Raw genomic sequence first — 24,999 nt, forward strand, 5'->3', positions numbered from 1 at the left:
GAATTATGTTGCACGAAGCACAATTTCACATCATTCTGGGTCCATTTGTGTGAAAACAAGGTCAAATCAGGCTGAAACGTTACAAGAAGGTAGAATCTATTGAGCTGTAAGTGATCTGAACGTTTCATGATGATCGCACATTCCTATAGGGGGTCAAACCATGTCCCAAAGGTCACCGGCCCTGGTGTCACTTTAAAGAAGTAGTCCAGTTACACATTTGTGGGATTATAACTTGGCTTCTGAATACCCTAGAGAGGTCAGGTTTGTTTTAGAGTACTCCAATTAAGAGCCCCCATTACCCCAAAAAGGAATGGAGTCATTAGCACTTATGGTTTTTAAATGGCACCCAGAATTATGTTGCACGAAGCACAATTTCACATCATTCTGGGTTAATTTGTGTGAAAACAAGGTCCAATCAGGCTGAAACGTTACAGGAAGGTAGAATCTATTGAGTTGTAAGTGATCTGAACGTTTCATGATGATAGCACTTTCCTAAGGGGGTCAAACCATGTCCCAAAGGTCACCGGATCTGGTGTCAATTTAAAGAAGTGGTCCAGTTACACATTTGTGGGCTTATAACTTGGCTTCTGAATGTCCTAGAGAGATCAGGTTTGTTTTAGTGTACTCCAATCAACAGCCCCTACAACCACAAAAAGGAATGGAGTCATTAGCACTTATGGTTTGTAAATGGCACCTAGAATTATGTTGCACGAAGCACAATTTCACATCATTCTGGGTCCATTTGTGTGAAAACAAGGTCCAATCAGGCTGAAACGTTACAAGAAGGTAGAATCTATTGAGTTGTAAGTGATCTGAACGTTTCATGATGATCGCACATTCCTATAGGGGGTCAAACCATGTCCCAAAGGTCACCGGGCCTGGTGTCACTTTAAAGAAGTAGTCCAGTTACACATTTGTGGGATTATAACTTGGCTTCTGAATATCCTAGAGAGGTCAGGTTTGTTTTAGAGTACTCCAATTAACAGCCCCCATTACCCCAAATAGGAATGGAGTCATTAGCACGTATGGTTTTTAAATGGCACCCAGAATTATGTTGCACGAAGCACAATTTCACATCATTCTGGGTCCATTTGTGTGAAAACAAGGTCCAATCAGGCTGAAACGTTACAAGAAGGTAGAATCTATTGAGTTGTAAGTGATCTGAACGTTTCATGATGATCGCACATTCCTATAGGGGATCAAACCATGTCCCAAAGGTCACCGGGCCTGGTGTCACTTTAAAGAAGTAGTCCAGTTACACATTTGTGGGCTCATAACTTGGCTTCTGAATGTCCTAGAGTGATCAGGTTTGTTTCAGAGTACTCCAATCAACAGCCCCTACAACCACAAAAAGGAATGGAGTCATCAGCACTTATGGTTTGTATATGGCACCCAGAATTATTTTGCACGAAGCACAATTTCACATCATTCTGGGTCCATTTGTGTGAAAACAAGGTCCAATCATGCTGAAACGTTACAAGAAGGTAGACTCTATTGAGTTGTAAGTGATCTGAACATTTCATGATGATCGCACATTCCTATAGGGGGTCAAACCATGTCCCAAAGGTCACCGGGCCTGGTGTCACTTTAAAGAAGTAGTGCAGTTACACCTTTATGGGCTTATAACTTGGCTTCTGAATATCCTAGAGAGGTCAGGTTTAATTTAGAGTACTCCAATTAACAGCCCCCATTACCCCAAAAAGGAATGGAGTCATTAGCACTTATGGTTTGTAAATGGCACCCAGAATTATGTTGCACGAAGCACAATTTCACATCATTCTGGGTTCATTTGTGTGAAAACAAGGTCCAATCAGGCTGAAACGTTACAGGAAGGTAGAATCTACTGAGTTGTAATTGATCTGAACGTTTCATGATGATAGCACTTTCCTAAGGGGGTCAAACCATGTCCCAAAGGTCACCGGGATCTGGTGTCAATTTAAAGAAGTAGTCCAGTTACACATTTGTGGGCTCATAACTTGGCTTCTGAATGTCCCAGAGTGATCAGGTTTGTTTCAGAGTACTCCAATTAACAGCCCCCATTACCCCAAAAAGGAATGGAGTCATTAGCACTTATGGTTTGTAAATGGCACCTAGAATTATGTTGCACGAAGCACAATTTCACATCATTCTGGGTTCATTTGTGTGAAAACAAGGTCCAATCAGGCTGAAACATTACAGGAAGGTAGAATCTATTGAGTTGTAAGTGATCTGAACGTTTCATGATGATAGCACTTTCCGAAGGGGGTCAAACCATGTCCCAAAGGTCACCGGATCTGGTGTCAATTTAAAGAAGTAGTCCAGGTACACATTTGAAGGCTTATAACTTGGCTTCTGAATGTCCTAGAGAGATCAGGTTTGTTTTAGTGTACTCCAATCAACAGTTCCTACATCCACAAAAAGGAATGGAGTCATTAGCTCTTATGGTTTTTAAATGGCACCCAGAATTATGTTGCACGAAGCACAATTTCACATCATTCTGGGTTCATTTGTGTGAAAACAAGGTCCAATAGGGCTGAAACGTTACAGAAAGGTAGAATCTATTGAGTTGTAAGTGATTTGAACGTTTCATGATGATAGCACTTTCCTAAGGGGGTCAAACCATATCCCAAAGGTCACCGGATCTGATGTTAATTTAAAGAAGTAGTCCAGTTACATATTTGTGGGCTTATAACTTGGCTTTTGAATGTCCTAGAGAGATCAGGTTTGTTTTAGTGTGCTCCAATCAACAGCCCCTACAACCACAAAAAGGAATGGAGTCATTAGCACTTATGGTTTGTAAATGGCACCCAGAATTATGTTGCATGAAGCACAATTTCACATCATTCTGGGTCCATTTGTGTGAAAACAGGGTCCATTCAGGCTGAAACGTTACAAGAAGGTAGAATCTATTGAGTTGTAAGTGATCTGAACGTTTCATGATGATCGCACATTCCTAAGGGGGTCAAACCATGTGGCAAAGGTCACCGGATCTGGTGTCAATTTAAAGAAGTAGTCCAGTTACACATTTGTGGGCTTATAACTTGGCTTGTGATTATCCTAGAGAGATCAGGTTTGTTTTAATGTATTACAATCAACAGCCCCTACAACCACAAAAAGGAATGGAGTCATTAGCACTTATGGTTTGTAAATGGCACCCAGAATTATGTTGCACGAAGCACAACTTCACATCATTCTGGGTCCATTTGTGTGAAAACAAGGTCCAATCAGGCTGAAATGTTACAAGAAGGTAGAATCTATTGAGTTGTAAGTGATCTGAACGTTTCATGATGATCGCACATTCCTATAGGGGGTCAAACCATGTCCCAAAGTTCACTGGGCCTGGTGTCACTTTAAAGAAGTAGTGCAGTTCCACTTTTGTGGGCTTATAACTTGGCTTCTGAATATCCTAGAGAGGTCAGGTTTAATTTAGAGTACTCCAATTAACAGCCCCCATTACCCCAAAAAGGAATGGAGTCATTAGCGCTTATGGTTTTTAAATGGCACCCAGAATTATGTTGCACGAAGCACAATTTCACATCATTCTGGGTTCATTTGTGTGAAAACAAGGTCCAATCAGGCTGAAACGTTACAGGAAGGTAGAATCTATTGAGTTGTAAGTGATCTGAACGTTTCATGACGATAGCACTTTCCTAAGGGGGTCAAACCATGTCCCAAAGGTCAACGGATCTGGTGTCAATTTAAAGTAGTCCAGTTACACATTTGTGGGCTTATAACTTGGCTTCTGAATGTCCTAGAGATATCAGGTTTGTTTTATTGTACTCCAATCAACAGCCCCTACAACCACAAAAAGGAATGGAGTCATTAGCACTTATGGTTTGTAAATGGCACCTAGAATTATGTTGCACGAAGCACAATTTCACATCATTCTAGGTCCATTTGTGTGAAAACAAGGTACAATCAGGCTGAAACGTTACAAGAAGGTAGAATCTATTGAGTTGTAAGTGATCTGAACGTTTCATGATGATCGCACATTCCTATAGGGGGTCAAACCATGTCCCAAAGGTCACCGTGCCTGGTGTCACTTTAAAGAAGTAGTCCAGTTACACATTTGTGGGATTATAACTTGGCTTCTGAATATCCTAGAGAGGTCAGGTTTGTTTTAGAGTACTCCAATTAACAGCCCCCATTACCCCAAATAGGAATGGAGTCATTAGCACTTATGGTTTTTAAATGGCACCCAGAATTATGTTGCACGAAGCACAATTTCACATCATTCTGGGTTCATTTGTGTGAAAACAAGGTCCAATCAGGCTGAAAAGTTACAGGAAGGTAGAATCGATTGAGTTGTAAGTGATCTGAACGTTTCATGGTGATAGCACTTTCCTAAGGGGGTCAAACCATGTGCCAAAGGTCACCGGATCTGGTGTCAATTTAAAGAAGTGGTCCAGTTACACATTTGTGGGCTTATAACTTGGCTTCTGAATGTACTAGAGAGATCAGGTGTGTTTTAGTGTACTCCAATCAACAGCCCCTACAACCACAAAAAGGAATGGAGTCATTAGCACTTATGGTTTGTAAATGGCACCCAGAATTATGTTGCACGAAGCACAATTTCACATCATTTTGGGTCCATTTGTGTGAAAACAAGGTCCAATCAGGCTGAAACGTTACAAGACGGTAGAATCTATTGAGTTGTAAGTGATCTGAACGTTTCATGATGATCGCACATTCCTAACGGGGATCAAACCATGTCCCAAAGGTCACCGGGCCTGGTGTCACTTTAAAGAAGTAGTCCAGTTACACCTTTATCGGCTTATAACTTGGCTTTTGAATGTCCTAGAGAGATCAGGTTTGTTTTAATGTATTACAATCAACAGCCCCTACAACCACAAAAAGGAATGGAGTCATTAGCACTTATGGTTTGTAAATGGCACCCAGAATTATGTTGCACGAAGCACAACTTCACATCATTCTGGGTCCATTTGTGTGAAAACAAGGTCCAATCAGGCTGAAATGTTACAAGAAGGTAGAATCTATTGAGTTGTAAGTGATCTGAACGTTTCATGATGATCGCACATTCCTATAGGGGGTCAAACCATGTCCCAAAGTTCACTGGGCCTGGTGTCACTTTAAAGAAGTAGTGCAGTTCCACTTTTGTGGGCTTATAACTTGGCTTCTGAATATCCTAGAGAGGTCAGGTTTAATTTAGAGTACTCCAATTAACAGCCCCCATTACCCCAAAAAGGAATGGAGTCATTAGCGCTTATGGTTTTTAAATGGCACCCAGAATTATGTTGCACGAAGCACAATTTCACATCATTCTGGGTTCATTTGTGTGAAAACAAGGTCCAATCAGGCTGAAACGTTACAGGAAGGTAGAATCTATTGAGTTGTAAGTGATCTGAACGTTTCATGACGATAGCACTTTCCTAAGGGGGTCAAACCATGTCCCAAAGGTCAACGGATCTGGTGTCAATTTAAAGTAGTCCAGTTACACATTTGTGGGCTTATAACTTGGCTTCTGAATGTCCTAGAGATATCAGGTTTGTTTTATTGTACTCCATTCAACAGCCCCTACAACCACAAAAAGGAATGGAGTCATTAGCACTTATGGTTTGTAAATGGCACCTAGAATTATGTTGCACGAAGCACAATTTCACATCATTCTAGGTCCATTTGTGTGAAAACAAGGTACAATCAGGCTGAAACGTTACAAGAAGGTAGAATCTATTGAGTTGTAAGTGATCTGAACGTTTCATGATGATCGCACATTCCTATAGGGGGTCAAACCATGTCCCAAAGGTCACCGTGCCTGGTGTCACTTTAAAGAAGTAGTCCAGTTACACATTTGTGGGATTATAACTTGGCTTCTGAATATCCTAGAGAGGTCAGGTTTGTTTTAGAGTACTCCAATTAACAGCCCCCATTACCCCAAATAGGAATGGAGTCATTAGCACTTATGGTTTTTAAATGGCACCCAGAATTATGTTGCACGAAGCACAATTTCACATCATTCTGGGTTCATTTGTGTGAAAACAAGGTCCAATCAGGCTGAAAAGTTACAGGAAGGTAGAATCGATTGAGTTGTAAGTGATCTGAACGTTTCATGGTGATAGCACTTTCCTAAGGGGGTCAAACCATGTGCCAAAGGTCACCGGATCTGGTGTCAATTTAAAGAAGTGGTCCAGTTACACATTTGTGGGCTTATAACTTGGCTTCTGAATGTACTAGAGAGATCAGGTGTGTTTTAGTGTACTCCAATCAACAGCCCCTACAACCACAAAAAGGAATGGAGTCATTAGCACTTATGGTTTGTAAATGGCACCCAGAATTATGTTGCACGAAGCACAATTTCACATCATTTTGGGTCCATTTGTGTGAAAACAAGGTCCAATCAGGCTGAAACGTTACAAGACGGTAGAATCTATTGAGTTGTAAGTGATCTGAACGTTTCATGATGATCGCACATTCCTAACGGGGATCAAACCATGTCCCAAAGGTCACCGGGCCTGGTGTCACTTTAAAGAAGTAGTCCAGTTACACCTTTATCGGCTTATAACTTGGCTTTTGAATGTCCTAGAGAGGTCAGGTTTGTTTTATTGTACTCCAATCAACAGCCCCTACAACCACAAAAAGGAATGGAGTCATTAGCACTTATGGTTTGTAAATGGCACCTAGAATTATGTTGCACGAAGCACAATTTCACATCATTCTGGGTCCATTTGTGTGAAAACAAGGTCCAATCAGGCTGAAACGTTACAAGAAGGTAGAATCTATTGAGCTGTAAGTGATCTGAACGTTTCATGATGATCGCAAATTCCTATAGGGGGTCAAACCATGTCCCATAGGTCACCGGGCCTGGTGTCACTTTAAAGAAGTAGTCCAGTTACACATTTGTGGGCTTATAACTTGGCTTCTGAATATCCTAGAGAGGTCAAGTTTGTTTTAGAGTACTTGTTTTAGAGTAAGTAAGACGTGCCCCGAGGAGCGTCTTGCAACATGTCAGCACTCGGTCTGACTGAGCGCTTCCAGGAGAGAAGCCCAAGCAAGACGTGCCCCGAGGAACGTCTTGCAAAATGTCAGTACTCGGTCTGACTGAGCGCCTCCAGGAGAGAGGCCCAAGCAAGACGCACCCCGAGGAGCGTCTTTCCACATGTCACCACTGGGTCTGACTGAGAGCCTCCAGGAGAGAGGCCCAAGCAAGACGCGCCCCGAGGAGCGTCTTGCCACATGTCAACACTGGGTCTGACTGAGCGCCTCCAGGAGAGAGGCCCAAGCAAGACTTGCCCCGAGGAGCGTCTTGCAACATGTCAGCACTCGGTCTGACTGAGCGCCTCCAGGAGAGAGGCCGAAGCAAGATGCGCCCCGAGGAGCGTCTTGCCACATGTCACCACTGGGTCTGACTGAGAGCCTCCAGGAGAGAGGCCCAAGCAAGACGCGCCCCGAGGAGCGTCTTGCCACATGTCAACACTGGGTCTGAGTGAGCGCCTCCAGGAGAGAGGCCCAAGCAAGACGTGCACCGAGGAGCGTCTTGTTACATGTCAGCACTCGGTCTGACTGAGCGCCTCAAGGAGAGAGGCCCAAGCAAGACGCATCCCGAGGAGCGTCTTGCCACATGTCACCACTGGGTCTGACTGAGCGCCTCCAGGAGAGAGGCCCAATTAAGACGTGCCCCGAGGAGCGTCTTGCAACACGTCAGCACTCGGTCTGACTGAGCGCCTCCAGGAGAGAGGCCCAAGCAAGACCTGCCCCGAGGAGCGTCTTGCCACATGTCAACACTGGGTCTGACTGAGCACCTCCAGGAGAGAGGCCCAAGCAAGAAGCGCCCCGAGGAGTGTCTTGCCACATGTCAACAATGGGTCTGACTGAGGGCCTCCAGGAGAGAAGCCCAAGCAAGACGTGCCCCGAGGAGCGTCTTGACACTTGCCAACACTGGGTCTGACTGAGGGCCTCCAGGAGAGAAGCCCAAGCAAGACGCGCCCCGAGGAGTGTCTTGCCACATGTCAACACTGGGTCTGACAGAGGGCCTCCAGGAGAGAGGCCCAAGCAACACGCGCCCCGAGGAGCGTCTTGCCACATGTCAACACTGGGTCTGACTGAGCGCCTCCAGGAGAGAGGCCCAAGCAAGACGCGCCCCGAGTAGCGTCTTGACACATGTCAACACTGGGTCTGACTGAGGGCCTCAATGAGAGAAGCCCAAGCAAGACGCGCCCCGAGGAGCGTCTTGCCACATGTCAACACTGGGTCTGACAGAGGGCCTCCAGGAGAGAGGCCCAAGCAATACGTGCCCCGAGGAGCGTCTTGCCACATGTCACCACTGGGTCTGACTGAGCGCCTCCAGGAGAGAGGCCCAAGCAAGACGCGCCCCGAGGAGCGTCTTGCCACATGTCAGCACTCGGTCTGACTGAGCGCCTCCAGGAGAGAGACCCAAGCAAGACGTGCCCCGAGGAGCGTCTTGCCACATGTCAACACTGGGTCTGACTGAGCGCCTCCAGGAGAGAGGCCCAAGCAAGAAGCGCCCCGAGGAGCGTCTTGCCACATGTCAACAATGGGTCTGACTGAGGGCCTCCAGGAGAGAAGCCCAAGCAAGACGCGCCCCGAGGAGCGTCTTGCCACATGTCAACAATGGGTCTGACTGAGGGCCTCCAGGAGAGAAGCCCAAGCAAGACGCGCCCCGAGGAGTGTCTTGCCAGATGTCAACACTGGGTCTGACAGAGGGCCTCCAGGAGAGAGGCCCAAGCACCACGCGCCCCGAGGAGCATCTTGCCATATGTCACCACTGTGTCTGACTGAGCGCCTCCAGAAGAGAGGACCAAGCAAGACGCACCCTGAGGAGCGTCTTGCCACATGTCACCACTGGGTCTGACTGAGCGCCTCCAGGAGAGAGGCCCAAGTAAGACGTGCCCCGAGGAGCGTCTTGCTACATGTCAGCACTCGGTCTGACTGAGCGCCTCCAGGAGAGAGGCCCAAGCAAGACGTGCCCCGAGGAGCGTCTTGCAACATGTCAGCACTCGGTCTGACTGAGCGCCTCCAGGAGAGAGGCCCAAGCAAGACGCGCCCCGAGGAGCGTCTTGCCACATGTCACCACTGGGTCTGACTGAGAGCCTCCAGGAGAGAGGCCCAAGCAAGACGCGCCCCGAGGAGCGTCTTGCCACATGTCAACACTGGGTCTGACTGAGCGCCTCCAGGAGAGAGGCCCAAGCAAGACGTGCCCCGAGGAGCGTCTTGCAACATGTCAGCACTCGGTCTGACTGAGAGCCTCCAGGAGAGAGGCCCAAGCAAGACGCGCCCCGAGGAGCGTCTTGCCACATGTCAACACTGGGTCTGACTGAGCGCCTCCAGGAGAGAGGCCCAAGCAAGACGTGCCCCGAGGAGCGTCTTGCCACATGTCAACACTGGGTCTGACTGAGGGCCTCCAGGAGAGAGAGCCAATCAAGACGCGCCCCTAGGAGCGTCTTGCCACATGTGAACACTGGGTCTGACAGAGGGCCTCCAGGAAAGAGGCCCAAGCAAGACGCGCCCCGAGCAGCGTCTTGCCAGATGTCAGCACTCGGTCTGACTGAGCGCCTCCAGGAAAGAGGCCGAAGCAGGACGCACACCGAGGAGCGTCTTGTTACATGTCAGCACTCGGTCTGACTGAGCGCCTCCAGGAGAGAGGCCCAAGCAAGACGCACCCCGAGGAGCGTCTTGCCACATGTCACCACTGGGTCTGACTGAGCGCCTCCAAGAGAGAGGCCCAAGTAAGACGTGCCCCGAGGAGCGTCTTGCAACATGTCAGCACTCGGTCTGACTGAGCGCCTCCAGGAGAGAGGCCCAAGCAAGACCTGCCCCGAGGAGCGTCTTGCAACATGTCAACACTGGGTCTGACTGAGCGCCTCCAGGAGAGAGGCCCAAGCAAGAAGCGCCCCGAGGAGCGTCTTGTCACATGTCAACAATGGGTCTGACTGAGGTCCTCCAGGAGAGAGGCCCAAGCAACACGCGCCCCGAGGAGCGTCTTGCCACATGTCAACACTGGGTCTGACTGAGCGCCTCCAGGAGAGAGGCCCAAGCAACACGCGCCCCGAGGAGCGTCTTGCCACATGTCAACACTGGGTCTGACTGAGCGCCTCCAGGAGAGAGGCCCAAGCAAGACGCACCCCGAGGAGCGTCTTGACACATGTCAACACTGGGTCTGACTGAGCGCCTCAAGGAGAGAGGCCCAAGCAAGACGCACCCCGAGGAGCTTCTTGCCACATGTCACCACTGGGTCTGACTGAGTGCCTCCAGGAGAGAGGCCCAATTAAGACGTGCCCCGAGGAGCGTCTTGCAACACGTCAGCACTCGGTCTGACTGAGTGCCTCCAGGAGAGAGGCCCAAGCAAGACCTGCCCCGAGGAGCGTCTTGCCACATGTCAACACTGGGTCTGACTGAGCGCCTCCAGGAGAGAGGCCCAAGCAAGAAGCGCCCCGAGGAGCGTCTTGCCACATGTCAACAATGGGTCTGACTGAGGGCCTCCAGGAGAGAAGCCCAAGCAAGACGTGCCCCGAGGAGCGTCTTGACACTTGTCAAAACTGGGTCTGACAGAGGGCCTCCAGGAGAGAAGCCCAAGCAAGACGCGCCCCGAGGAGTGTCTTGCCACATGTCAACACTGGGTCTGACAGAGGGCCTCCAGGAGAGAGGCCCAAGCAACACGCGCCCCGAGGAGCGTCTTGCCACATGTCAACACTGGGTCTGACTGAGCGCCTCCAGGAGAGAGGCCCAAGCAAGACGCGCCCCGAGGAGCGTCTTGACACATGTCAACACTGGGTCTGACTGAGGGCCTCAATGAGAGAAGCCCAAGCAAGACGCGCCCCGAGGAGCGTCTTGACACTTGTCAACACTGGGTCTGACAGAGGGCCTCCAGGAGAGAAGCCCAAGCAAGACGCGCCCCGAGGAGTGTCTTGCCACATGTCAACACTGGGTCTGACAGAGGGCCTCCAGGAGAGAAGCCCAAGCAAGACGCGCCCCGAGGAGTGTCTTGCCACATGTCAACACTGGGTCTGACAGAGGGCCTCCAGGAGAGAGGCCCAAGCAACACGCGCCCCGAGGAGCGTCTTGCCACATGTCAACACTGGGTCTGACTGAGCGCCTCCAGGAGAGAGGCCCAAGCAAGACGCGCCCCGAGGAGCGTCTTGACACATGTCAACACTGGGTCTGACTGAGGGCCTCAATGAGAGAAGCCCAAGCAAGACGCGCCCCGAGGAGCGTCTTGACACTTGTCAACACTGGGTCTGACAGAGGGCCTCCAGGAGAGAAGCCCAAGCAAGACGCGCCCCGAGGAGTGTCTTGCCACATGTCAACACTGGGTCTGACAGAGGGCCTCCAGGAGAGAGGCCCAAGCAACACGCGCCCCGAGGAGCGTCTTGCCACATGTCAACACTGGGTCTGACTGAGCGCCTCCAGGAGAGAGGCCCAAGCAAGACGCGCCCCGAGGAGCGTCTTGACACATGTCAACACTGGGTCTGACTGAGGGCCTCAATGAGAGAAGCCCAAGCAAGACGCGCCCCGAGGAGCGTCTTGCCACATGTCAACACTGGGTCTGACAGAGGGCCTCCAGGAGAGAGGCCCAAGCAATACGTGCCCCGAGGAGCGTCTTGCCACATGTCACCACTGGGTCTGACTGAGCGCCTCCAGGAGAGAGGCCCAAGCAAGACGCGCCCCGAGGAGCGTCTTGCCACATGTCAGCACTCGGTCTGACTGAGCGCCTCCAGGAGAGAGACCCAAGCAAGACGTGCCCCGAGGAGCGTCTTGCCACATGTCAACACTGGGTCTGACTGAGCGCCTCCAGGAGAGAGGCCCAAGCAAGAAGCGCCCCGAGGAGCGTCTTGCCACATGTCAACAATGGGTCTGACTGAGGGCCTCCAGGAGAGAAGCCCAAGCAAGGCGCGCCCCGAGGAGCGTCTTGCCACATGTCAACAATGGGTCTGACTGAGCGCCTCCAGGAGAGAGGCCAAGGCAAGACGTGCCCCGAGGAGCGTCTTGACACTTGTCAACACTGGGTCTGACTGAGGGCCTCCAGGAGAGAAGCCCAAGCAAGACGCGCCCCGAGGAGTGTCTTGCCAGATGTCAACACTGGGTCTGACAGAGGGCCTCCAGGAGAGAGGCCCAAGCACCACGCGCCCCGAGGAGCATCTTGCCAAATGTCACCACTGGGTCTGACTGAGCGCCTCCAGAAGAGAGGCCCAAGCAAGACGCACCCTGAGGAGCGTCTTGCCACATGTCACCACTGGGTCTGACTGAGCGCCTCCAGGAGAGAGGCCCAAGTAAGACGTGCCCCGAGGAGCGTCTTGCTACATGTCAGCACTCGGTCTGACTGAGCGCCTCCAGGAGAGAGGCCCAAGCAAGACGTGCCCCGAGGAGCGTCTTGCAACATGTCAGCACTCGGTCTGACTGAGCGCCTCCAGGAGAGAGGCCCAAGCAAGACGCGCCCCGAGGAGCGTCTTGCCACATGTCACCACTGGGTCTGACTGAGAGCCTCCAGGAGAGAGGCCCAAGCAAGACGCGCCCCGAGGAGCGTCTTGCCACATGTCAACACTGGGTCTGACTGAGCGCCTCCAGGAGAGAGGCCCAAGCAAGACGCACCCCGAGGAGCGTCTTGACACATGTCAACACTGGGTCTGACTGAGCGCCTCAAGGAGAGAGGCCCAAGCAAGACGCACCCCGAGGAGCTTCTTGCCACATGTCACCACTGGGTCTGACTGAGCGCCTCCAGGAGAGAGGCCCAATTAAGACTTGCCCCGAGGAGCGTCTTGCAACACGTCAGCACTTGGTCTGACTGAGCGCCTCCAGGAGAGAGGCCCAAGCAAGACCTGCCCCGAGGAGCGTCTTGCCACATGTCAACACTGGGTCTGACTGAGCGCCTCCAGGAGAGAGGCCCAAGCAAGAAGCGCCCCGAGGAGCGTCTTGCCACATGTCAACAATGGGTCTGACTGAGGGCCTCCAGGAGAGAAGCCCAAGCAAGACGTGCCCCGAGGAGCGTCTTGACACTTGTCAACACTGGGTCTGACTGAGGGCCTCCAGGAGAGAAGCCCAAGCAAGACGCGCCCCGAGGAGTGTCTTGCCACATGTCAACACTGGGTCTGACAGAGGGCCTCCAGGAGAGAAGCCCAAGCATCATGCGCCCCGAGGAGCATCTTGCCAAATGTCACCACTGAGTCTGACTGAGCGCCTCCAGAAGAGAGGCCCAAGCAAGACGCACCCTGAGGAGCGTCTTGCCACATGTCACCACTGGGTCTGACTGAGCGCCTCCAGGAGAGAGGCCCAAGCAAGACGTGCCCCGAGGAGCGTCTTGCCACATGTCAACACTGGGTCTGACTGAGCGCCTCCAGGAGAGAGGCCCAAGCAAGACGCGCCCCGAGGAGCGTCTTGCCACATGTCAACACTGGGTCTGACTGAGCGCCTCCAGGAGAGAGGCCCAAGCAAGACGTGCCCCGAGGAGCGTCTTGCCACATGTCAACACTGGGTCTGACTGAGGGCCTCCAGGAGAGTGGCCCAAGCAAGACGCGTCCCGAGGAGCATCTTGACACTTGTCAACACTGGGTCTGACTGAGGGCCTCCATGAGAGAGGCCCAAGCAAGACGCGCCCCGAGGAGCGTCTTGCCACATGTCAACACTGGGTCTGACAGAGGGCCTCCAGGAGAGAGGCCCAAGCAAGACGCGCCCCGAGGAGTGTCTTGCCACATGTCAACACTGGGTCTGACTGAGCGCCTCCAGGAGAGAGGCCCAAGCAAGACGCGCCCCAAGGAGCGTCTTGACACATGTCAACACTGGGTCTGACTGAGGGCCTCAATGAGAGAAGCCCAAGCAAGACGTGCCCCGAGGAGCGTCTTGCCACATGTCAACACTGGGTCTGACAGAGGGCCTCCAGGAGAGAGGCCCAAGCAATACGTGCCCCGAGGAGCGTCTTGCCACATGTCACCACTGGGTCTGACTGAGCGCCTCCAGGAGAGAGGCCCAAGTAAGACGCGCCCCGAGGAGCGTCTTGCCACATGTCAACACTGGGTCTGACTGAGCTCCTCAAGGAGAGAGGCCCAAGCAAGACGTGCCTCGAGGAGCGTCTTGCCACATGTCAACACTGGGTCTGACTGAGCGCCTCCAGGAGAGAGGCGCAAGCAAGAAGCGCCCCGAGGAGCGTCTTGCCACATGTAAACAATGGGTCTGTCTGAGGGCCTCCATGAGCAAAGCCCAAGCATGACGCACCCCGAGGAGTGTCTTGCCACATGTCAACACTGGGTCTGACAGAGGGCCTCCAGGAGAGAGGCCCAAGCAATACGCGCCCCGAGGAGCGTCTTGCCATATGTCACCACTGGGTCTGACTGAGCGCCTCCAGGAGAGAGGCCCAAGCAAGACGCGCCCCGAGGAGCGTCTTGCCACATGTCAGCACTCGGTCTGACTGAGCGCCTCCAGGAGAGAGAGCCAAGCAAGACGCGCCCCTAGGAGCGTCTTGCCACATGTGAACACTGGGTCTGACAGAGGGCCTCCAGGAAAGAGGCCCAAGCAAGACGCGCCCCGAGCAGCGTCTTGCCACATGTCAGCACTCGGTCTGACTGAGCGCCTCCAGGAGAGAGGCCGAAGCAGGACGCGCACCGAGGAGCGTCTTGTTACATGTCAGCACTCGGTCTGACTGAGCGCCTCCAGGAGAGAGGCCCAAGCAAGACGCACCCCGAGGAGCGTCTTGCCACATGTCACCACTCGGTCTGACTGAGCGCCTCCAAGAGAGAGGCCCAAGTAAGACGTGCCCCGAGGAGCGTCTTGCAACATGTCAGCACTCGGTCTGACTGAGCGCCTCCAGGAGAGAGGCCCAAGCAAGACGCGCCCCGAGGAGCGTCTTGCCACATGTCAGCACTCGGTCTGACTGAGCGCCTCCAGGAGAGAGACCCAAGCAAGACGTGCCCCGAGGAGCGTCTTGCCACATGTCAACACTGGGTCTGACTGAGCGCCTCCAGGAGAGAGGCCCAAGCAAGAAGCGCCCCGAGGAGCGTCTTGCCACATGTCAACAATGGGTCTGACTGAGGGCCTCCAGGAGAGAAGCCCAAGCAAGGCGCGCCCCGAGGAGCGTCTTGCCACATGTCAACAATGGGTCTGACTGAGCGCCTCCAGGAGAGAGGCCAAGGCAAGACGTGCCCCGAGGAGCGTCTTGACACTTGTCAACACTGGGTCTGACTGAGGGCCTCCAGGAGAGAAGCCCAAGCAAGACGCGCCCCGAGGAGTGTCTTGCCAGATGTCAACACTGGGTCTGACAGAGGGCCTCCAGGAGAGAGGCCCAAGCACCACGCGCCCCGAGGAGCATCTTGCCAAATGTCACCACTGGGTCTGAATGAGCGCCTCCAGAAGAGAGGCCCAAGCAAGACGCACCCTGAGGAGCGTCTTGCCACATGTCACCACTGGGTCTGACTGAGCGCCTCCAGGAGAGAGGCCCAAGTAAGACGTGCCCCGAGGAGCGTCTTGCTACATGTCAGCACTCGGTCTGACTGAGCGCCTCCAGGAGAGAGGCCCAAGCAAGACGTGCCCCGAGGAGCGTCTTGCAACATGTCAGCACTCGGTCTGACTGAGCGCCTCCAGGAGAGAGGCCCAAGCAAGACGCGCCCCGAGGAGCGTCTTGCCACATGTCACCACTGGGTCTGACTGAGAGCCTCCAGGAGAGAGGCCCAAGCAAGACGCGCCCCGAGGAGCGTCTTGCCACATGTCAACACTGGGTCTGACTGAGCGCCTCCAGGAGAGAGGCCCAAGCAAGACGCACCCCGAGGAGCGTCTTGACACATGTCAACACTGGGTCTGACTGAGCGCCTCAAGGAGAGAGGCCCAAGCAAGACGCACCCCGAGGAGCTTCTTGCCACATGTCACCACTGGGTCTGACTGAGCGCCTCCAGGAGAGAGGCCCAATTAAGACTTGCCCCGAGGAGCGTCTTGCAACACGTCAGCACTTGGTCTGACTGAGCGCCTCCAGGAGAGAGGCCCAAGCAAGACCTGCCCCGAGGAGCGTCTTGCCACATGTCAACACTGGGTCTGACTGAGCGCCTCCAGGAGAGAGGCCCAAGCAAGAAGCGCCCCGAGGAGCGTCTTGCCACATGTCAACAATGGGTCTGACTGAGGGCCTCCAGGAGAGAAGCCCAAGCAAGACGTGCCCCGAGGAGCGTCTTGACACTTGTCAACACTGGGTCTGACTGAGGGCCTCCAGGAGAGAAGCCCAAGCAAGACGCGCCCCGAGGAGTGTCTTGCCACATGTCAACACTGGGTCTGACAGAGGGCCTCCAGGAGAGAAGCCCAAGCATCATGCGCCCCGAGGAGCATCTTGCCAAATGTCACCACTGAGTCTGACTGAGCGCCTCCAGAAGAGAGGCCCAAGCAAGACGCGCCCCGAGGAGCGTCTTGCCACATGTCAGCACTCGGTCTGACTGAGCGCCTCCAGGAGAGAGAGCCAAGCAAGACGCGCCCCTAGGAGCGTCTTGCCACATGTGAACACTGGGTCTGACAGAGGGCCTCCAGGAAAGAGGCCCAAGCAAGACGCGCCCCGAGCAGCGTCTTGCCACATGTCAGCACTCGGTCTGACTGAGCGCCTCCAGGAGAGAGGCCGAAGCAGGACGCGCACCGAGGAGCGTCTTGTTACATGTCAGCACTCGGTCTGACTGAGCGCCTCCAGGAGAGAGGCCCAAGCAAGACGCACCCCGAGGAGCGTCTTGCCACATGTCACCACTCGGTCTGACTGAGCGCCTCCAAGAGAGAGGCCCAAGTAAGACGTGCCCCGAGGAGCGTCTTGCAACATGTCAGCACTCGGTCTGACTGAGCGCCTCCAGGAGAGAGGCCCAAGCAAGACGCGCCCCGAGGAGCGTCTTGCCACATGTCAGCACTCGGTCTGACTGAGCGCCTCCAGGAGAGAGACCCAAGCAAGACGTGCCCCGAGGAGCGTCTTGCCACATGTCAACACTGGGTCTGACTGAGCGCCTCCAGGAGAGAGGCCCAAGCAAGAAGCGCCCCGAGGAGCGTCTTGCCACATGTCAACAATGGGTCTGACTGAGGGCCTCCAGGAGAGAAGCCCAAGCAAGGCGCGCCCCGAGGAGCGTCTTGCCACATGTCAACAATGGGTCTGACTGAGCGCCTCCAGGAGAGAGGCCAAGGCAAAACGTGCCCCGAGGAGCGTCTTGACACTTGTCAACACTGGGTCTGACTGAGGGCCTCCAGGAGAGAAGCCCAAGCAAGACGCGCCCCGAGGAGTGTCTTGCCAGATGTCAACACTGGGTCTGACAGAGGGCCTCCAGGAGAGAGGCCCAAGCACCACGCGCCCCGAGGAGCATCTTGCCAAATGTCACCACTGGGTCTGACTGAGCGCCTCCAGAAGAGAGGCCCAAGCAAGACGCACCCTGAGGAGCGTCTTGCCACATGTCACCACTGGGTCTGACTGAGCGCCTCCAGGAGAGAGGCCCAAGTAAGACGTGCCCCGAGGAGCGTCTTGCTACATGTCAGCACTCGGTCTGACTGAGCGCCTCCAGGAGAGAGGCCCAAGCAAGACGTGCCCCGAGGAGCGTCTTGCAACATGTCAGCACTCGGTCTGACTGAGCGCCTCCAGGAGAGAGGCCCAAGCAAGACGCGCCCCGAGGAGCGTCTTGCCACAGGTCACCACTGGGTCTGACTGAGAGCCTCCAGGAGAGAGGCCCAAGCAAGACGCGCCCCGAGGAGCGTCTTGCCACATGTCAACACTGGGTCTGACTGAGCGCCTCCAGGAGAGAGGCCCAAGCAAGACGCACCCCGAGGAGCGTCTTGACACATGTCAACACTGGGTCTGACTGAGCGCCTCAAGGAGAGAGGCCCAAGCAAGACGCACCCCGAGGAGCTTCTTGCCACATGTCACCACTGGGTCTGACTGAGCGCCTCCAGGAGAGAGGCCCAATTAAGACTTGCCCCGAGGAGCGTCTTGCAACACGTCAGCACTTGGTCTGACTGAGCGCCTCCAGGAGAGAGGCCCAAGCAAGACCTGCCCCGAGGAGCGTCTTGCCACATGTCAACACTGGGTCTGACTGAGCGCCTCCAGGAGAGAGGCCCAAGCAAGAAGCGCCCCGAGGAGCGTCTTGCCACATGTCAACAATGGGTCTGACTGAGGGCCTCCAGGAGAGAAGCCCAAGCAAGACGTGCCCCGAGGAGCGTCTTGACACTTGTCAACACTGGGTCTGACTGAGGGCCTCCAGGAGAGAAGCCCAAGCAAGACGCGCCCCGAGGAGTGTCTTGCCACATGTCAACACTGGGTCTGACAGAGGGCCTCCAGGAGAGAAGCCCAAGCATCATGCGCCCCGAGGAGCATCTTGCCAAATGTCACCACTGAGTCTGACTGAGCGCCTCCAGAAGAGAGGCCCAAGCAAGACGCACCCTGAGGAGCGTCTTGCCACATGTCACCACTGGGTCTGACTGAGCGCCTCCAGGAGAGAGGCCCAAGCAAGACGTGCCCCGAGGAGCGTCTTGCCACATGTCAACACTGGGTCTGACTGAGCGCCTCCAGGAGAGAGGCCCAAGCAAGACGCGCCCCGAGGAGCGTCTTGCCACATGTCAACACTGGGTCTGACTGAGCGCCTCCAGGAGAGAGGCCCAAGCAAGACGTGCCCCGAGGAGCGTCTTGCCACATGTCAACACTGGGTCTGACTGAGGGCCTCCAGGAGAGTGGCCCAAGCAAGACGCGTCCCGAGGAGCGTCTTGACACTTGTCAACACTGGGTCTGACTGAGGGCCTCCATGAGAGAGGCCCAAGCAAGACGCGCCCCGAGGAGCGTCTTGCCACATGTCAACACTGGGTCTGACAGAGGGCCTCCAGGAGAGAGGCCCAAGCAAGACGCGCCCCGAGGAGTGTCTTGCCACATGTCAACACTGGGTCTGACTGAGCGCCTCCAGGAGAGAGGCCCAAGCAAGACGCGCCCCGAGGAGCGTCTTGACACATGTCAACACTGGGTCTGACTGAGGGCCTCAATGAGAGAAGCCCAAGCAAGACGTGCCCCGAGGAGCGTCTTGCCACATGTCAACACTGGGTCTGACAGAGGGCCTCCAGGAGAGAGGCCCAAGCAATACGTGCCCCGAGGAGCGTCTTGCCACATGTCACCACTGGGTCTGACTGAGCGCCTCCAGGAGAGAGGCCCAAGTAAGACGCGCCCCGAGGAGCGTCTTGCCACATGTCAACACTGGGTCTGACTGAGCTCCTCAAGGAGAGAGGCCCAAGCAAGACGTGCCTCGAGGAGCGTCTTGCCACATGTCAACACTGGGTCTGACTGAGCGCCTCCAGGAGAGAGGCGCAAGCAAGAAGCGCCCCGAGGAGCGTCTTGCCACATGTAAACAATGGGTCTGTCTGAGGGCCTCCATGAGCAAAGCCCAAGCATGACGCACCCCGAGGAGTGTCTTGCCACATGTCAACACTGGGTCTGACAGAGGGCCTCCAGGAGAGAGGCCCAAGCAATACGCGCCCCGAGGAGCGTCTTGCCATATGTCACCACTGGGTCTGACTGAGCGCCTCCAGGAGAGAGGCCCAAGCAAGACGCGCCCCGAGGAGCGTCTTGCCACATGTCAGCACTCGGTCTGACTGAGCGCCTCCAGGAGAGAGAGCCAAGCAAGACGCGCCCCTAGGAGCGTCTTGCCACATGTGAACACTGGGTCTGACAGAGGGCCTCCAGGAAAGAGGCCCAAGCAAGACGCGCCCCGAGCAGCGTCTTGCCACATGTCAGCACTCGGTCTGACTGAGCGCCTCCAGGAGAGAGGCCGAAGCAGGACGCGCACCGAGGAGCGTCTTGTTACATGTCAGCACTCGGTCTGACTGAGCGCCTCCAGGAGAGAGGCCCAAGCAAGACGCACCCCGAGGAGCGTCTTGCCACATGTCACCACTCGGTCTGACTGAGCGCCTCCAAGAGAGAGGCCCAAGTAAGACGTGCCCCGAGGACCGTCTTGCAACATGTCAGCACTCGGTCTGACTGAGCGCCTCCAGGAGAGAGGCCCAAGCAAGACCTGCCCCGAGGAGCGTCTTGCAACATGTCAACACTGGGTCTGACTGAGCGCCTCCAGGAGAGAGGCCCAAGCAAGAAGCGCCCCGAGGAGCGTCTTGTCACATGTCAACAATGGGTCTGACTGAGCTCCTACAGGAAAGAAGCCCAAGCAAGACGCGCCCCGAGGAGCGTCTTGCCACATGTCAACAATGGGTCTGACTGAGCGCCTCCAGGAGAGAGGCCCAAGCAAGACGCGCCCCGAGGAGCGTCTTGACAATTGTCAACACTGGGTCTGACTGAGGGCCTCCAGGAGAGAAGCCCAAGCAAGACGCGCCCCGAGGAGTGTCTTGCCACATGTAAACACTGGGTCTGACAGAGGGCCTCCAGGAGAGAGGCCCAAGCAACACGCGCCCCGAGGAGCGTCTTGCCACATGTCAACACTGGGTCTGACTGAGCGCCTCCAGGAGAGAGGCCCAAGCAAGACGCACCCCGAGGAGCGTCCTGACACATGTCAACACTGGGTCTGACTGAGGGCCTCAATGAGAGAAGCCCAAGCAAGACGAGCCCCGAGGAGCGTCTTGCCACATGTCAACACTGGGTCTGAAAGAGGGCCTCCAAGAGAGAGGCCCAAGCAATACGTGCCCCGAGGAGCGTCTTGCCACATGTCAACAATGGGTCTGACTGAGGGCCTACAGGAGAGAAGCCCAAGCAAGACGTGCCCCGAGGAGCGTCTTGCCACATGTCAACAATGGGTCTGACTGAGCGCCTCCAGGAGAGAGGCCCAAGCAAGAAGCGCCCCGAGGAGCGTCTTGTCACATGTCAACAATGGGTCTGACTGAGCTCCTACAGGAAAGAAGCCCAAGCAAGACGCGCCCCGAGGAGCGTCTTGCCACATGTCAACAATGGGTCTGACTGAGCGCCTCCAGGAGAGAGGCCCAAGCAAGACGCGCCCCGAGGAGCGTCTTGACAATTGTCAACACTGGGTCTGACTGAGGGCCTCCAGGAGAGAAGCCCAAGCAAGACGCGCCCCGAGGAGTGTCTTGCCACATGTAAACAATGGGTCTGACTGAGCGCCTCCAGGAGAGAGGCCCAAGCAAGACGCGCCCCGAGGAGCGTCTTGACAATTGTCAACACTGGGTCTGACTGAGGGCCTCCAGGAGAGAAGCCCAAGCAAGACGCGCCCCGAGGAGTGTCTTGCCACATGTAAACACTGGGTCTGACAGAGGGCCTCCAGGAGAGAGGCCCAAGCAACACGCGCCCCGAGGAGCGTCTTGACAATTGTCAACACTGGGTCTGACTGAGGGCCTCCAGGAGAGAAGCCCAAGCAAGACGCGCCCCGAGGAGTGTCTTGCCACATGTAAACACTGGGTCTGACAGAGGGCCTCCAGGAGAGAGGCCCAAGCAACACGCGCCCCGAGGAGCGTCTTGCCACATGTCAACACTGGGTCTGACTGAGCGCCTCCAGGAGAGAGGCCCAAGCAAGAAGCGCCCCGAGGAGCGTCTTGTCACATGTCAACAATGGGTCTGACTGAGCTCCTACAGGAAAGAAGCCCAAGCAAGACGCGCCCCGAGGAGCGTCTTGCCACATGTCAACAATGGGTCTGACTGAGCGCCTCCAGGAGAGAGGCCCAAGCAAGACGCGCCCCGAGGAGCGTCTTGACAATTGTCAACACTGGGTCTGACTGAGGGCCTCCAGGAGAGAAGCCCAAGCAAGACGCGCCCCGAGGAGTGTCTTGCCACATGTAAACACTGGGTCTGACAGAGGGCCTCCAGGAGAGAGGCCCAAGCAACACGCGCCCCGAGGAGCGTCTTGCCACATGTCAACACTGGGTCTGACTGAGCGCCTCCAGGAGAGAGGCCCAAGCAAGACGCACCCCGAGGAGCGTCCTGACACATGTCAACACTGGGTCTGACTGAGGGCCTCAATGAGAGAAGCCCAAGCAAGACGAGCCCCGAGGAGCGTCTTGCCACATGTCAACACTGGGTCTGAAAGAGGGCCTCCAAGAGAGAGGCCCAAGCAATACGTGCCCCGAGGAGCGTCTTGCCACATGTCAACAATGGGTCTGACTGAGGGCCTACAGGAGAGAAGCCCAAGCAAGACGTGCCCCGAGGAGCGTCTTGCCACATGTCAACAATGGGTCTGACTGAGCGCCTCCAGGAGAGAGGCCCAAGCAAGAAGCGCCCCGAGGAGCGTCTTGTCACATGTCAACAATGGGTCTGACTGAGCTCCTACAGGAAAGAAGCCCAAGCAAGACGCGCCCCGAGGAGCGTCTTGCCACATGTCAACAATGGGTCTGACTGAGCGCCTCCAGGAGAGAGGCCCAAGCAAGACGCGCCCCGAGGAGCGTCTTGACAATTGTCAACACTGGGTCTGACTGAGGGCCTCCAGGAGAGAAGCCCAAGCAAGACGCGCCCCGAGGAGTGTCTTGCCACATGTAAACAATGGGTCTGACTGAGCGCCTCCAGGAGAGAGGCCCAAGCAAGACGCGCCCCGAGGAGCGTCTTGACAATTGTCAACACTGGGTCTGACTGAGGGCCTCCAGGAGAGAAGCCCAAGCAAGACGCGCCCCGAGGAGTGTCTTGCCACATGTAAACACTGGGTCTGACAGAGGGCCTCCAGGAGAGAGGCCCAAGCAACACGCGCCCCGAGGAGCGTCTTGCCACATGTCAACACTGGGTCTGACTGAGCGCCTCCAGGAGAGAGGCCCAAGCAAGACGCACCCCGAGGAGCGTCCTGACACATGTCAACACTGGGTCTGACTGAGGGCCTCAATGAGAGAAGCCCAAGCAAGACGAGCCCCGAGGAGCGTCTTGCCACATGTCAACACTGGGTCTGAAAGAGGGCCTCCAAGAGAGAGGCCCAAGCAATACGTGCCCCGAGGAGCGTCTTGCCACATGTCAACAATGGGTCTGACTGAGGGCCTACAGGAGAGAAGCCCAAGCAAGACGTGCCCCGAGGAGCGTCTTGCCACATGTCAACAATGGGTCTGACTGAGCGCCTCCAGGAGAGAGGCCCAAGCAAGACGTGCCCCGAGGAGCGTCTTGACACTTGTCAACACTGGGTCTGACTGAGGGCCTCCAGGAGAGAAGCCCAAGCAAGACGCGCCCCGAGGAGTGTCTTGCCACATGTCAACACTGGGTCTGACAGAGGGCCTCCAGGAGAGAGGCCCAAGCAACACGCGCCCCGAGGAGCGTCTTGCCATATGTCACCACTGGGTCTGACTGAGCGCCTCCAGGAGAGAGGCCCAAGCAAGACGCACCCCGAGGAGCGTCTTGCCACCTGTCACCACTGGGTCTGACTGAGCGCCTCCAGGAGAGAGGCCCAAGTAGGACGTGCCCCGAGGAGCGTCTTGCAACATGTCAGCACTCGGTCTGACTGAGCGCCTCCAGGAGAGAGGCCCAAGCAAGACGTGCCCCGAGGAGCGTCTTGCAACATGTCAGCACTCGGTCTGACTGAGAGCCTCCAGGAGAGAGGCCCAAGCAAGACGCGCCCCGAGGAGCGTCTTGCCACATGTCAACACTGGGTCTGACTGAGCGCCTCCAGGAGAGAGGCCCAAGCAAGACGTGCCCCGAGGAGCGTCTTGCAACATGTCAGCACTCGGTCTGACTGAGCGCCTCCAGGAGAGAGGCCCAAGCAAGACGTGCCCCGAGGAGCGTCTTGCCACATGTCACCACTGGGTCTGACTGAGAGCCTCCAGGAGAGAGGCCCAAGCAAGACGCGCCCCGAGGAGCGTCTTGCCACATGTCAACACTGGGTCTGACTGAGCTCCTCCAGGAGAGAAACCCAAGCAAGACGTGCCCCGAGGAGCGTCTTGCCACATGTCAACACTGGGTCTGACTGAGCGCCTCCAGGAGAGAGGCCCAAGCAAGAAGCTCCCCGAGGAGCGTCTTGCCACATGTCAACAATGGGTCTGACTGAGCGCCTCCAGGAGAGAGGCCCAAGCAAGACGCGCCCCGAGGAGCGTCTTGACACTTGTCAACACTGGGTCTGACTGAGGGCCTCCAGGAGAGAGGCCCAAGCAAGACGCACCCCGAGGAGCATCTTGCCACATGTCACCACTGGGTCTCACTGAGCGCCTCCAGGAGAGAGGGCCAAGTAAGACGTGCCCCGAGGAGCGTCTTGCAACATGTCAGCACTCGGTCTGACTGAGCGCCTCCAGGAGAGAGGCCCAAGCAAGACGTGCCCCGAGGAGCGTCTTGCAACATGTCAGCACTCGGTCTGACTGAGCGCCTCCAGGAGAGAGGCCCAAGCAAGACGCGCCCCGAGGAGCGTCTTGCCACATGTCACCACTGGGTCTGACTGAGAGCCTCCAGGAGAGAGGCCCAAGCAAGACGCGCCCCGAGGAGCGTCTTGCCACATGTCAACACTGGGTCTGACTGAGCGCCTCCAGGAGAGAGGCCCAAGCAAGACGTGCCCCGAGGAGCGTCTTGCAACATGTCAGCACTCGGTCTGACTGAGCGCCTCCAGGAGAGAGGCCCAAGCAAGACGCGCCCCGAGGAGCGTCTTGCCACATGTCACCACTGGGTCTGACTGAGAGCCTCCAGGAGAGAGGCCCAAGCAAGACGCGCCCCGAGGAGCGTCTTGCCACATGTCAACACTGGGTCTGACTGAGCTCCTCCAGGAGAGAGGCCCAAGCAAGACGTGCCCCGAGGAGCGTCTTGCCACATGTCAACACTGGGTCTGACTGAGCGCCTCCAGGAGAGAGGCCCAAGCAAGAAGCTCCCCGAGGAGCGTCTTGCCACATGTCAACAATGGGTCTGACTGAGCCCCTCCAGGAGAGAGGCCCAAGCAAGACGCGCCCCGAGGAGCGTCTTGACACTTGTCAACACTGGGTCTGACTGAGGGCCTCCATGAGAGAGGCCCAAGCAAGACGCGCCTCGAGGAGCGTCTTGCCACATGTCATCACTGGGTCTGACAGAGGGCCTCCAGGAGAGAGGCCCAAGCAAGAAGCGCCCCGAGGAGCGTCTTGCCACATGTCAACAATGGGTCTGACTGAGGGCCTCCAGGAGAGAAGCCCAAGCAAGACGCGCCCCGAGGAGCGTCTTGCCACATGTCACCACTGGGTCTGACTGAGAGCCTCCAGGAGAGAGGC

Source organism: Nothobranchius furzeri, chromosome 10 (genome assembly GCF_043380555.1).
Source record: "Nothobranchius furzeri strain GRZ-AD chromosome 10, NfurGRZ-RIMD1, whole genome shotgun sequence".
NCBI lineage: Eukaryota > Metazoa > Chordata > Actinopteri > Cyprinodontiformes > Nothobranchiidae > Nothobranchius > Nothobranchius furzeri.